The 13,653-nt window shown below is 31.7% G+C and overlaps 1 long non-coding RNA gene across 1 annotated transcript; it reads right to left on the reverse strand.

The window, feature by feature from the left end:
- Positions 1 to 1,014: 1,014 nt before the first annotated feature.
- Positions 1,015 to 13,532, reverse strand: LOC143080147 (uncharacterized). The gene is made up of 4 exons (XR_012979635.1): positions 13,383 to 13,532; positions 5,193 to 5,330; positions 2,881 to 2,931; positions 1,015 to 1,533 (listed from the first exon to the last, which is right to left on the reverse strand). It is a non-coding gene; the product is annotated as an uncharacterized LOC143080147 (long non-coding RNA).
- Between the last annotated feature and the right edge of the window lie 121 nt (positions 13,533 to 13,653).

The following is a 13,653-nucleotide window of genomic DNA, read 5'->3' on the forward strand; positions in this document are numbered from 1 at the left end:
ATCTATATATGAAGGATTGTAGATGTTCCGTCTCAAATATCAACACTTACATCCTCCTTATTATAAAAAAAGAAGATATGGTATTGATTGCCAATGAGACAACTCTCCACAAGAGACCAAATCGACACAGAAAATAACAACTAAAGGTCACCATACGGCCTTCAACTATGAGCACAAACCACAGCTTTATAATTTTCCTGGAAATATTTCATATTCATGTTTTTTTTACATGTCTTGTAGTCAGTAAAATACAAAATGTGTATGAAGGATTGTAGATGATCTATCTCAAATATGAACGCTTGCAGCCTACTGCATCAATGTTGATGGAAAGATTTGATCCTTACTAATGTACCTAAGATTTTCTATTTATGAGTTTGACTGTTCCTCTTGTATATTTCGTTCCTCTTTAATATATATCTTGCAGTTGGGAAAATACCAAATATGTATGAAGCATTGTAGATTTTCCCTCTCAAATATCAACACTTGCAGCCTACTGTATAAATGTTTGTGGAAAGATTTCATGTACCTATATATCCCTTGCAGTGAGTAAAATATCAAATGTGTATGAAGCATTGTAGATGTCCTCAAAGTTTGACACTTGCAGCCTACTGAATAAATTTTCATGGAGAATTTCAACACATACAGCCTACTCTATAAGTGTCTTTTGGATATATTTCACCCTGACTAAAGTACCTATGCATGTCTAACCACATCTTCCTATATCTACTAACAGTCGATAACATATAAAATGTGCATAAAAGATTGTAGATGTTCCCTCTGGAATAATCTGAATATTTTAGGAAACCACTGACTCTATTTTATGAGCTTCATATACAATTATTTCAAGATTTTCCAAGTCTCATAAGACTGTTTACATTTTCTTATCATCATCATAGACACAATATTTATTTCTTGTCAATAAAGAGATGAGGAATTTCATTATATATATAGAAAAGCAATCATATAGGATTGTTGCTGGAAAATTGTCACATTGATACAAAGTAAAAGTTATAATAAAATTTTAGAACTTTTTATTTCATGAAAATCAAACCTAAATAACATAGAATGAAAGATCCACTAAACTCAATACATTGTACAATTCTAAATATTCAAATACATAAATGCATGAACAACGTATACACATTCTTAGCTACACAATAAAACTGCTTTGATTTGATTTTAAACAGCCAGGAATCTGTTTACTTTCACCTTTTAGATAACATTTCATACATAGAACATAAAATGTATTCATGTAAATGAATTCTATGTTTGTTTCTTTAATGATAACCATTTTCCGAGTAGTAAAAAGTTCATCTTAAATGCATTTTAAATCATTGCACGTCTTCAATATATAAGAACACAGTTCAGTTGTCCTCCACATTGCAGATATTTTATCCAAGAACAAATTACAATATTAATTAATTATAACAAAAACACAGATCTAAGCACAGTAAAATAGTTTCCCCTGTTCTGTAAAGAATTCTTGTTCGTATTCTTTCTTAATTGTGTGGCCGGCACTAAATCTTGTTTAACCTACAAAATAATATATGGTTCAGTTGAATATATAATTAGTCCAATACAATACAGAATTTCAATGCCTCAAACAGTTGTTATTTATTTTCCATCTAAGAATAAAGCGTGTTTCATCAGTGCAAAAACAGAACATAATCCCAAGATTGTATCAAATTGTAAAATTTGTAATGCAGAAATACAATTCATTTGTGAGACCAATCATTTAAATGAAAATTTAAAATTATTTTTTTCTTTAGTAATGACTTTACACAGAACCATGACTCAAATGATTTACCTTTTTGTTTTATGAAATGACAATGTGAGAGAAAACAAGGCTTCATCATAACTATTTCTTTTTATCAAGTATTGGTAATAAGAATGTGTTGGTGAATATGTAAACTGTGATGATTAAAATATATAGTGTTGTGATAGACAAACATACCGAAGTGATAGACATACATAGTGTGGTGATAGGTAAACAAAGCATGGTGATAGACAATAGTGTGGTGATAGACAAACATACTGAAGTGATAGACAAACAAATCGTGGTGATAGACAAACAGCGTGGTGACAGACAACACATAGTGTCGTGATAGACAATAGTGTGGTGATAGACAAAAATATTGTGGTGATAAATACACAGACTGTGGTGAATGACTTATGTAGTGTGGTGATTGATTATGTGTGGCGGTAGATATATTATATGTGGCCATAATTATACTATGTGTTGCAGTAGATACATAATATGTGGTGGTATATACATTATGTGTGTGCCAGCAGAAGTATCATGTAGACATAGTTACAAGTACAATAACACTGAAACAATATATTTTTAAGGTTTACTCATCTTGAATGATAGAATCTTTGACTGACAGTTAGTATACCATATTTGCTACTTTTATTGAAAAGATATCTGACATGATATTTACATAAAATATTGCACGATATGTTGGAGCAGTTATTCTTTAAAAAATATTTCTTTTAAATTATTTCATTTCAACCAGGATTGTTTAATTGCTTATTAACTCTTTACATACATATGTAAAGAGTAAAGTGTCGGTGTTGACATGAATATCAATTATTTGGTCATTTTTTATAAATTTCCTGTTTACAAAACTTTGAATTTTTCGAAAAACTAAGAATTTTCTTATCCCAGGCATAAATTACCTTAGTCGTATTTGGCACAACTTTTGGAATATTGGATCCTCAATGCTCTTCAACTTTGTATTTGTTTGATTTTTAACTATTTTGATATGAGCGTCACTGATGAGTCTTATGTAGAAACGAAACTTGCGTCTGGCGTACTAAATTATAATCCTGGTACCTTTGATAACTATGAGTAATACTTTTAATTTTAATGAAGATTACCTTTTCCTTTTTCTTCTATGTTCTATCTTTCAAAAATCTAGTTTCACTTTTCTGAAGAAAAAAAAATAATAACAATTGAGTCATTTTTAGTTTAAAATCTGAATAAACATAAACAGATTTCTGTACAGAAAGGTGGATTATTATCATGCTCATATCTACTTTTAAAATGATATAAATAGGGCTTTGAAAGGTATACCCAGTGGTGTGATAGAAATAATATATAAATTGAGGTGAAAATATACAGTGAGGTGATTGATTAATAAAGTAAAGGTGTTTAATATGTAGAAATATACATAGAGACTGTGGGGGGTAGATATAGAGAAGGGGTAATAGAAATAGAGAGTGTGTGGTGATTGATATATAAAGTGAGGTGATGGATAAATAAAATGAGGTGATAGGTGTTTATGATGTTGTCATAAACATAGAGACATTGGGGATAGATATTGAGAGTGTGTGGTGATTGATATATAAAGTGAGGTGGTGGATAAATAAAATGAGGTGATAGGTGTTTATGATGTGGTCATAAACATAGAGACAATGGGGATAGATATTGAGAGTATGGGGATAGATATAGAGAGTGTGTGGTGATTGATATATAAAATCAGATGATGGATAAATAAAGTAAAGTGATTGGTGTTTGTTATTTGGTCATGAACATAGAGACTATGGGGATAGATATTGAGAGTTTGGGGATAAATATAGAGAGTGTGTGGTGATTGATATATAAAGTGAGGTGATGGATAAATAAAATGAGGTGATAGGTGTATATTGTGAGGTCATAAACATAGAGACTGTGGGGATAGATATTGAAAGTATTGGGATAGAAATAGAGAGTGTGTGGTGATCATTATATTAAGTGAGGTGATGAATAAATAAAGTAAGGTGATAGGTGTTTAAAATGTGGTCATAAACATAGAGACTGTGGGGATATATATTGAGAGTATGGGGATAGATATAGACAGTGTGTGGTGATTGATATATAAAATTAGATGATGGATAAATAAAGTAAAGTGATTGGTGTTTGTTATTTGGTCATAAACATAGAGACTATGGGGGTAGATATTGAGAGTTTGGGGATAGATATAGAGAGTGTGTGGTGATTCATGTATAAAGTGAGGTGATTGATTAAAAAAAGTAAGGTGGTAGGTGTTTATGATGTGGTCATAAACATAGAGACTGTGGGAATACATATCGAGAGTATGGGGATATATATAGTAAGTGTGTGGTGATAAATATATAAAGGAAGGTGATGGATAAATAAAGTAAGGTGATAGGTGTTGATAATGTGGTCAAAAACATAGAGACTGTGGGTATAGATATTGACAGTGTGGTGAGTGACACAGAGATTATGGGGATATATATAAAGAGTGTGTTGATTGATATATAAAGTGAGGTTATTGATAAATAAAGTGTGGTGATAGGTGTTTATTATATGAAGATATACAGAGAGACTTTTGGGGTACACAAAAAAGAGTGGGGGATAGATATAGAGAGTGTGTGAGTGGTGATTGATACATATAGTGAGGTGATTGATAAATAAAGTAAGATGATAGTTGTTTATTTTGTGGAAATATACATAGAGACTTTTAGGGCGAATATAGAGAGTTGTGGATATATATAGAGTGTGGTGATTGATACATAAAGTGAGGTGATTGATTAATAAAGTTAGGTGATAGGTGTTTATTATGTGGAGTTATACAGAGAGACTTTTGGGGTATACAAAAAAGAGTGGGGGATAGATATAGAGAGTGTGTGAGTGGTGATTGATACATATAGTGAGGTGATTGATAAATAAAGTAAGATGATAGGTGTTTATTTTGTGGAGATATACAAAGAGACTTTTGGGGCGGATACAGAGAGTTGGGGATATATATAGAGAGTGTGGTGATTAATATATGAAGTGAGGTGATTGATAAATAAAGTAAGGGGGTAGCGTTTGTATTATCCCGAGATATACATAGAGAATATTATGATACTATTATGATATATACATAATGACTGTTGGCATTGGTATGGAGAGTGAAGTGATAGACAATCATAGTATGGGGATAGCTATTAAGACTGTAGTGATAGATAATCATAGAATGGGGATAGCTATTGAGACTAGTGATAGATAATCATTGTATGGGGATAGCTATTGAGACTGTAGTGATAGATAATCATAGTATGGGGGTCCCTATTGAGACTGTTGTGATATATATGAAGAATGTGGTGCTAAATACAGCGACTGTAGCAATGGAAGAATATATAATTTATAAAGCACCACACTGTATATATCTTTTTTCGAGTATTATTTTCTAAAAATACTTTACCATCACTATTTCTGAGTGCTGCTTGGTTGTAAATCATTTAACTATTCTTGTTATTTCACTTAAAATTAGATGAACCATTTCCTTTTTTCCATTTTCACCAATGACCTCTAAATCCCTGCAAAATGTTGTTTGGTATTTCTGCAAGAAGAACACAAATATAAATAATGAATTTGATAATTGCTACATAACAAGTATACAAGCTTATACAAACATATCTCAGTGGACATTGCATATCTGCATATCTCCTTCCACTGCAAATTATACAATGACCAGTACATTTCTCTGACTTAGAGAAAATACAACAAGTTATAGTATACAGTCTTGTGAAAAATAGATAAAGAATGATGATAGTTATAATCATTGTGTTACTATAAATATGATATGATGGTGATAAATATATATAGATAGGTGATAAGTGTGGACTTAGTTATAGTGGGGTTATGTGTATATACAGTGAGGTAAAGGGTCCACAGAATAGTATTAAGATATATACAGTGTGATGATATATAAACAAAAGGATGATATATATATATATATATATATATATATATATAAACGAGTCTAAATTGAAAACTACGTTCAAACCTATGATTGCGTTGGATAAAAACCGCAATTTTTATACGTGTGCATGTCAAACAAATTTCGTTGTAGAAGGGTCTAAAAACAGCACAAACAACATTTTCCAAAAGACCAACAAAGTGAAAAAGTATTTTTAAACAAAACGCATTTGACTAACAGGTCGAACAACTGATGTTCTTTAACCCTGCTGATATATATATAAGTACGTCTGAGTCAGTGACAACTTTCCAACAGATTAATCCATCGGATCGCCATCAATGATGGTGATACATGGCTGTGTACATAATGTATATACAACTCATCTAAACATCAATCCAACAATGTTAGATCTGTAAAATATATATATATACTATGTGGTGACATATATATCAATGGTGTTGTGATTGATTTAAACAGTGCAGTTAGTTAAAAGATACATACATGACATATGTGGAGGGGATACATATATAAAATATGGTGAAAAAATATCAACAGTGAGGTCAATAAAATTTTTCAGGGATGTCATATATATATAAAATGAGGAAATAGATATATAAATTTAATAGAAAGATATATAAAGTGAGATGATAGATATACAAATTGTGGTAACAGATACACAGTGTGGTGATATATGTATAAAATGTAGTGATAGATGTACAGTGTATTGATAGATATATTAAATAAGATGATACATATATAAACTGAGATGGTGTATCAATTAAATGAGGTCTTTCTTATATAGAATGAAGTGATAGATATACAAAGTGTGGTGACATATATACAGTGTGGTGATAGATATATAAAGTGTTGTCACATATGATCAGGTAGGTGATAGATGTATAAAGTGTGATGATAGATATATAAAGTTTGATGATAGATATATAAAGTGTGGTGATAGATACATAAGTTGTTTTGACATATGATGAGTTAGGTGAAAGTTGTATATAGTGTGGTGATAAATATATACAGTGTGATGATAGATATATAAAGTAAGGTGATTAATGACAGAGTGATTATTATACAGTTTGATAATTGATGACACAGAGTGGTAATATATATATATACAGTGAAGTGATTGATGATACAGAGTGTTGAAAGGTAATACACAGTGGTGATACATATAAAGGGTAGGGTGATTGATGATACAGAGTGGTGAAAGATATATACACTATGAGGATTGATGAAACAGAGTGGTGATAGATACATACAGAGAGGTGATAGCTATATACAGTGTGGTAATTGGTGATACAGAGTGGGGATAGATGTCTAGTGTGGTAATAGAGATAAACAATATGGTGACTGATGATACAGAGTGGTGAAAGATATATACACTGTGACGATTGATGATACAGAGTGGTGATAGATACATACAGAGAGTTGATAGCTATATACAGTGTGGTAATTGGTGATACAGAGTGGGGATAGATGTCTAAGGTGGTGATAGAGATAAACAATATGGTGACTGATGATACAGAGTGGTGAAAGATATATACAGAGAGGTGATAGCTATATACAGTGTGGTAATTGGTGATACAGAGTGGGGATAGATGTCTAGTATGGTGATAGAGATAAACAATATGGTGACTGATGATACAGAGTGGTGAAAGATATATACAGAGAGGTGATAGCTATATACAGTGTGGTAATTGGTGATACAGAGTGGGGATAGATGTCTAGTATGGTGATAGAGATAAACAATATGGTGACTGATGATACAGAGTGGTGAAAAATATATTCAGTTTGGTGATTGATGATACAGAGTGGTGATAGATATATACAGTAAGGTTATTAATTATACAGAGTGGTGATAGATATGTAGAGTGTGGTCATAGATATCTATTCCTCAATTTGGTGTCCTACAGATACAGTCCTACATATATCGCTAGGCTGTATTTATATACTATCCAGATATCAGTCATGTGGTGTGCTTTAATATGTTCTGTTTGTTTTTCAAATATCTCTATATAGCAATAAGAATCCCACCCATTTTCTGAAAAGATACACACACAAACACCAGTCTTTTCTACGATGACAATAATAGTTTTCAAAATTGAAATGTGTATGATTGTGCAACAAAATCAACCATGTTGAAAAACAAATAGTTACAATGATAGGTGCCGAACTGAATCATTTTTAGTTTTCAGCAAACATACACAGATTGCTGCAAATATAAATCAATCGTTAGTATGCTTATATCCACTTTCAAATTGGTATAAACATGGTTTTAACAGATACACATAGAGTTGTGATAGCCTTATACAGTAAGAGAATATACCAAACATATTAAGTATGGGGATAGAAAAAAATAAATTGAATTGAGGTGATATGTATATAGAAGGTGGTGATAGATAAATGAAGTGAAGATATCATGTTAGGTGATAAATATATAGACTGTGGTGATGGCTATATCATACGAGGTGATGGATATATAAATTGAGGTGATAAATAAAAAAAGTGAGGTGATAGATAAAGAAAGTGAGATGATAGATAAAGAATGTGAGGTGATAGATAAAGAAAGTAAGATTATAGATATGTAAAGTGTAGAAACAGATGTACAAAGAGAGGTGATGGATATATAAGTGTGGTGATAGATATAGAAATGTGGTGATAGATACATAAAGTGGTGATAAGATATATAAAGTGTACTTACAAATGTCTAAAGTGAGGTGATTGATATATAAGGTGTGGTGATCGATATAGTAAGTGAGGTGATTGATATATTAGATGTGGAGGTAGATATATAAAGTGTGGTGATAGATATAGATATAGTGAGGTGATTGATATATAAAGTTTGGTGATATATATGTTAAGTATGGTGACAGATATATAAAGTGTGGTGATATATATATAAAGTCTAGTGACAGATATATAGAGTGTAGTGATATATATATAAAGTGTTGGGATAGATATATAAAGTCTGGTGACAGATATATAGAGTGTAGTGATAGATATATAAAGTGAGGTGATAGATACATATTGTGAAGTGATTGATATATAAAGTGTGATGATGTATATGTTAAGTGTGGTGACAGATAAGGTCTGGTGGATAAAAATAAAGTGTGGTGACAGATATATAGAGTGTTGTTACAGATATATAAAGTGAGTAGATAGATAGATATAGATATAGTGAGGTGAGTGATATATAAAGTGTGATCATGGATATGTTAAGTGTGATCATTGATATGTTAAGTGTAGTGACAGATATATAAAGTATGGAGACAGATATATGTAGTGTGGTGATAGATTTATAAAGTCATAAATAATGGAGTAAAATATATATCAAGTGAGGTGATAGATATATATGTAGTGAGGTGGTGGATATATAAAGTGTGGTGACAGAGTCTGGTGACAGATATATAAAGTGTGGTGACAGAGTATAGTGACTGATATATAAAGTGTGGTGACAGAGTCTGATGACAGATATATAAAGTGTGGTGACAGATATATAAGGTGTGGTGATTGATTTATGAAGTCTGGTGACAGATATATAAAGTGTGGTGATATATATATATATATATATATATAAGGTGTGGTGATGTGTATAAGGTGTGGTGATGTATATATAATGTGTGGTGACAGATGTTAAAAGCGTGGTGAAAGATTTATGAAGTGTGGTGGCAGATATATAAAGTGTGGTGACATATATATAAAATATTGTGACACATATATAAAGTTTGGTGAGATATATAAAGTATGGTAACAGATAAATAAAGTGTGGTGATGAATATATAAAGTGTGGTAACAGATAAATAAAGTATGGTGATAGATATATAAAGTCTTGTGACAGGTATATAAGGTTTGATGACAGATACATAAAGTGTTGTGATAGATTTTTAAAGTGTGGTGACAGATATGTAAAGTGTGGGTATAGATATATAAAGTCTGGTGACAGATATATAAAGTCTGGTGACAGATATATAAAGTGTAATGATAGATATATAAAGTGAGTTGATAAATATATATTGTGAGGTGATTGATATATGAAGGGTGATGATGGATATGTTAAGTGTGGTGACAGATATATAAAGTGTGGTGATAGATATATAAATTCTGGTGACAGATATAGAGTGTTGTGACAGATATATAAAGTGTGGTGACAGATATATAAAGTGTTGTGATATATATATAAAGTGTGGTGACAGATATATAAAGTGGGGTGATAGATACATAGTGACATTATGGATATATAAATTGTGGTGATGGATATGTTAAGTATAATGACAGATATATAAAGTGTGGTGACAGATATATAAAGTATGGTGATAGATATATAAAGTGTGGTGACAGATATATAAAGTATGGTGATAGATATATAAAGTGTGGTGATAGATATATAAAGTCTTGTGACAGATATATAAAGTGGTGATAGATATATAAAGTGTGGTGAAATATATATAAAGTGTGTTGATTGATATATAAAGTGTAAATATAGATATATAAAGTGAGGTGATAGATATATATAGTGAGGTGATTGATATATAAAGTGTGGTGATGGATATGTTAAGTGTTGTGACAGATATATAAAGTGGGGTGATAGATATATAGTGACATTATGAATATATAAAGTGTGGTGATGGATATGTTAAGTATAATGACAGATATATAAAGTTTGGTGAAAGATATATAAAGTGTGGTGACAGATATATAAAGTATGGTGATAGATATATAAAGTGTGGTGACAGATATATAAAGTATGGTGATAGATTTATAAAGTGTGCGGATTGATATATAAAGTGTGCTGATTGATATAAAGTGGTGATAGATATAAAAAGTGTGGTGATGGATATGTCAAGTGTAATGACAGATATAAAAAGTGTGGTGATAGATAAACAAAGAGTGGTGACAGAAATATAAAGTATGGTGACAGATATATAAAGTGTGGTGACTGGTATATAAAGTTTGGTGACAGATATATAAAGTGTGGTGACAGATATAGAAAGTGTTGTGGCAGATATATAAAGTGTGGTGACAGAATATAAAGTGTGGTGACAGAATATAAAGTGTGGTGACAGATATCTAAAGTAGTGATAGATATGTCAAGTGTAATGACAGATATATAAAGTGTGGTGATAGATATACAAAGTGTGGTGACAGATATATAAAGTGTGGTGACAGAGTCTGGTGACAGATATATATAAAGTGTGGTGACAGATATATAAAGTGTGGTGACAGATATGTAAAGTGTGGTGATAGATATATAAAGTGTGTTGATTGATATATAAAGTGTAATTATAGATATTTATCATATGTTTAGTAGTAAATACAGTAGTTTTGCATATGTGATAAATAGTCTGCTGTTTAATCCATATCGCGCAACTTTGATGCGCACCCTTTATCGCATACCCTTTATCACACCCCTACCCTTTATCGCATACCCTTTATCACACCCCTACTTTTTTTTTTTTTTTTTTTTTTTTTACATAAAGTCAGTTTTGGTGTTTGTTTTTGCTTAAGAAAAATTTTCCTCAAAATAGGTATATTTTTTGAATGACGTCATTGTTTGGTATGTGACATCACGAACGTCGAGTTTTCATATTGTATGTGACGTCACGAACGTCAAGTTTTCATATTTTTTGGCACACTAAATGCAACTATGAAAAATACAAAACACACAAATTAATACAATAATAAACAAAATATTTTTAAAACAACAGCACGCAAATTGTAAGGTAACTCAGGTGCTTCGGATAAGTAATTGAGCAGTTCTTTTAAGGCCTTTGAAACAAGACAAAAGTAGAACTGAAGGTAACCCAGTGCTATGGATCAGAAAACAGTTCATATAATATAATACTCTTCTGTTGAAATATATGATAAAGTGTATAATACATGTCAAAATCTGTATCACATGCCGTATCACCCTCGACCAATATCATCCCTCGGGCCTAAAGGCCCTTGGGCTGATATTGATGTCTCGGGATGATACGACATATGATACGGATTTTGCCATGTATTATTCTCTATATAAAGTGAGGTGATAGATATATATATAGTGAGGTGATTGATATATAAAGTGTGGTGATGGATATGTTAAGTGTGGTGACAGATATATAAGGTGTGGTGACAGATATATAAAGTGGAGTGATAGATATATAAAGACATTATGGATATATATATAAAGTGTGGTGTTGGATATGTTAAGTATAATGACAGATATATGAAGTGTGGTGACAGATATATAAAGTGTGGTGACAGATATATAAAGTATGGTGATAGATATATAAAGTGTAATGAGAGATATATAAAGTGTGCTGATTGATATATGAAGTGTGGTGACAGATATATAAAGTATGGTGATAGATATATATAGTGTGGTGATAGATATATAAAGTCATGTGACAGATATTTAAAGTGGTGATAGAGATATAAAGTGTGGTGATGGATATGTCAAGTGTAATGACAGATATATAAAGTGTGGTGATAGATATACAAAGAGTGGTGACAGATATATAAAGTGTGGTGACAGAAATATAAAGTTTGGTGACAGATATATAAAGTGTGGTGACAGATATAGAAAGTTCAGTGACAGATATATAAAGTGAGGTGGCAGATATATAAAGTGTGGTGACAGAATATAAAGTGTGGTGACAGATATATAAAGTAGTGATAGACATATAAAGTGTGGAAATGGATATGTCAAGTGTAATGACAGATGTATAAAGTGTGGTGATAGATATACAAAGTGTGGTGACAGATATATAAAGTGTGGTGACAGAGTCTGGTGACAGATATATATTACGTGTGGTGACAGATATATAAAGTCTGGTGACAGATATATAAAGTGTGGTGACAGATATATAAAGTCTGGTGACAGATGTATAAAGTGTGGTGACAGATATAGAAAGTTTAGTGACAGATATAGAAAGTGTGGTGGCAGATATATAAAGTGTGGTGACAGAATATAAAGTGTTGTGACAGATATATATTAAGTGTGGTGACAGATATATAAAGTGTTGTGACGGAGTCTGGTGACATATATATATAAAGTGTGGTGACAGATATATAAAGTCTGGTGACAGGTATATAAAGTGTGGTGACGGATATATAAAATGTGCATGTGGTGACAGATATAAAAGGTGTGGTGACAGATATATAAAGTGTGGTGACAGATATATAAAGTCTGGTGACATATATATATAAAGTGTGGGGACAGATATATAAAGTATGGTGACATATATATAAAGTCTGGTGAAATATATGATAAAGCGTATATAACATGGCAAAATCCGTATCACATGCCGCATCACCCTCGACCAATATCATAAAGTGACAGAAGAGATAAATCAAGGTCCTAGATATATAGCAATTATCTATCATATTGAATACACCTTAATTATTGGTAACCCCGGTTGACCCGACTGCATAGAACTTTTGACGAATACAACAATCATTTTTCCTTTGTGGCTTCAGATATTTTTTTTTACTTCAAAATTTTACTACAACCTGTGTGATATCCAGTAATGGCGGACAAATAGTGATAAGGTGCAGTGGCGGATCCAGGGGAGAGTTCAGGGGGGTTGGACCCCCCCCCCCCTTTTTTAACGATCAATGCATTGGAATGGTGACTTATAGTTGGACCCCCCCCCCTTTTTCAAATGGCTGGATTCGCCCCTGATAAGGTGTATGAAAAATTACCATCAACATCAAACCACTCTCGTTTTACAAGATTTGTTACATTTTCACCAGTTTCAAGTTTCATGTCCTATTAACACAAATCTATCTCCACATAGAAGATTTTTTTTCAAAAAGTGAAAGTAGAAATTAACGGATCCGCCCAGTTCCGGTCGCGCATGCGCACAAATACGAGGTTACAGTCCGGGTTACAATATCTATAACCTTGTATATTATATACCTCACGATTTATTGGTCATTCCTCATGACACCGTTACTTGATACATATAGATCA

The sequence above is a fragment of the Mytilus galloprovincialis genome, chromosome 6, assembly GCF_965363235.1.
Source record: "Mytilus galloprovincialis chromosome 6, xbMytGall1.hap1.1, whole genome shotgun sequence".
In the NCBI taxonomy this organism is placed as follows: domain Eukaryota; kingdom Metazoa; phylum Mollusca; class Bivalvia; order Mytilida; family Mytilidae; genus Mytilus; species Mytilus galloprovincialis.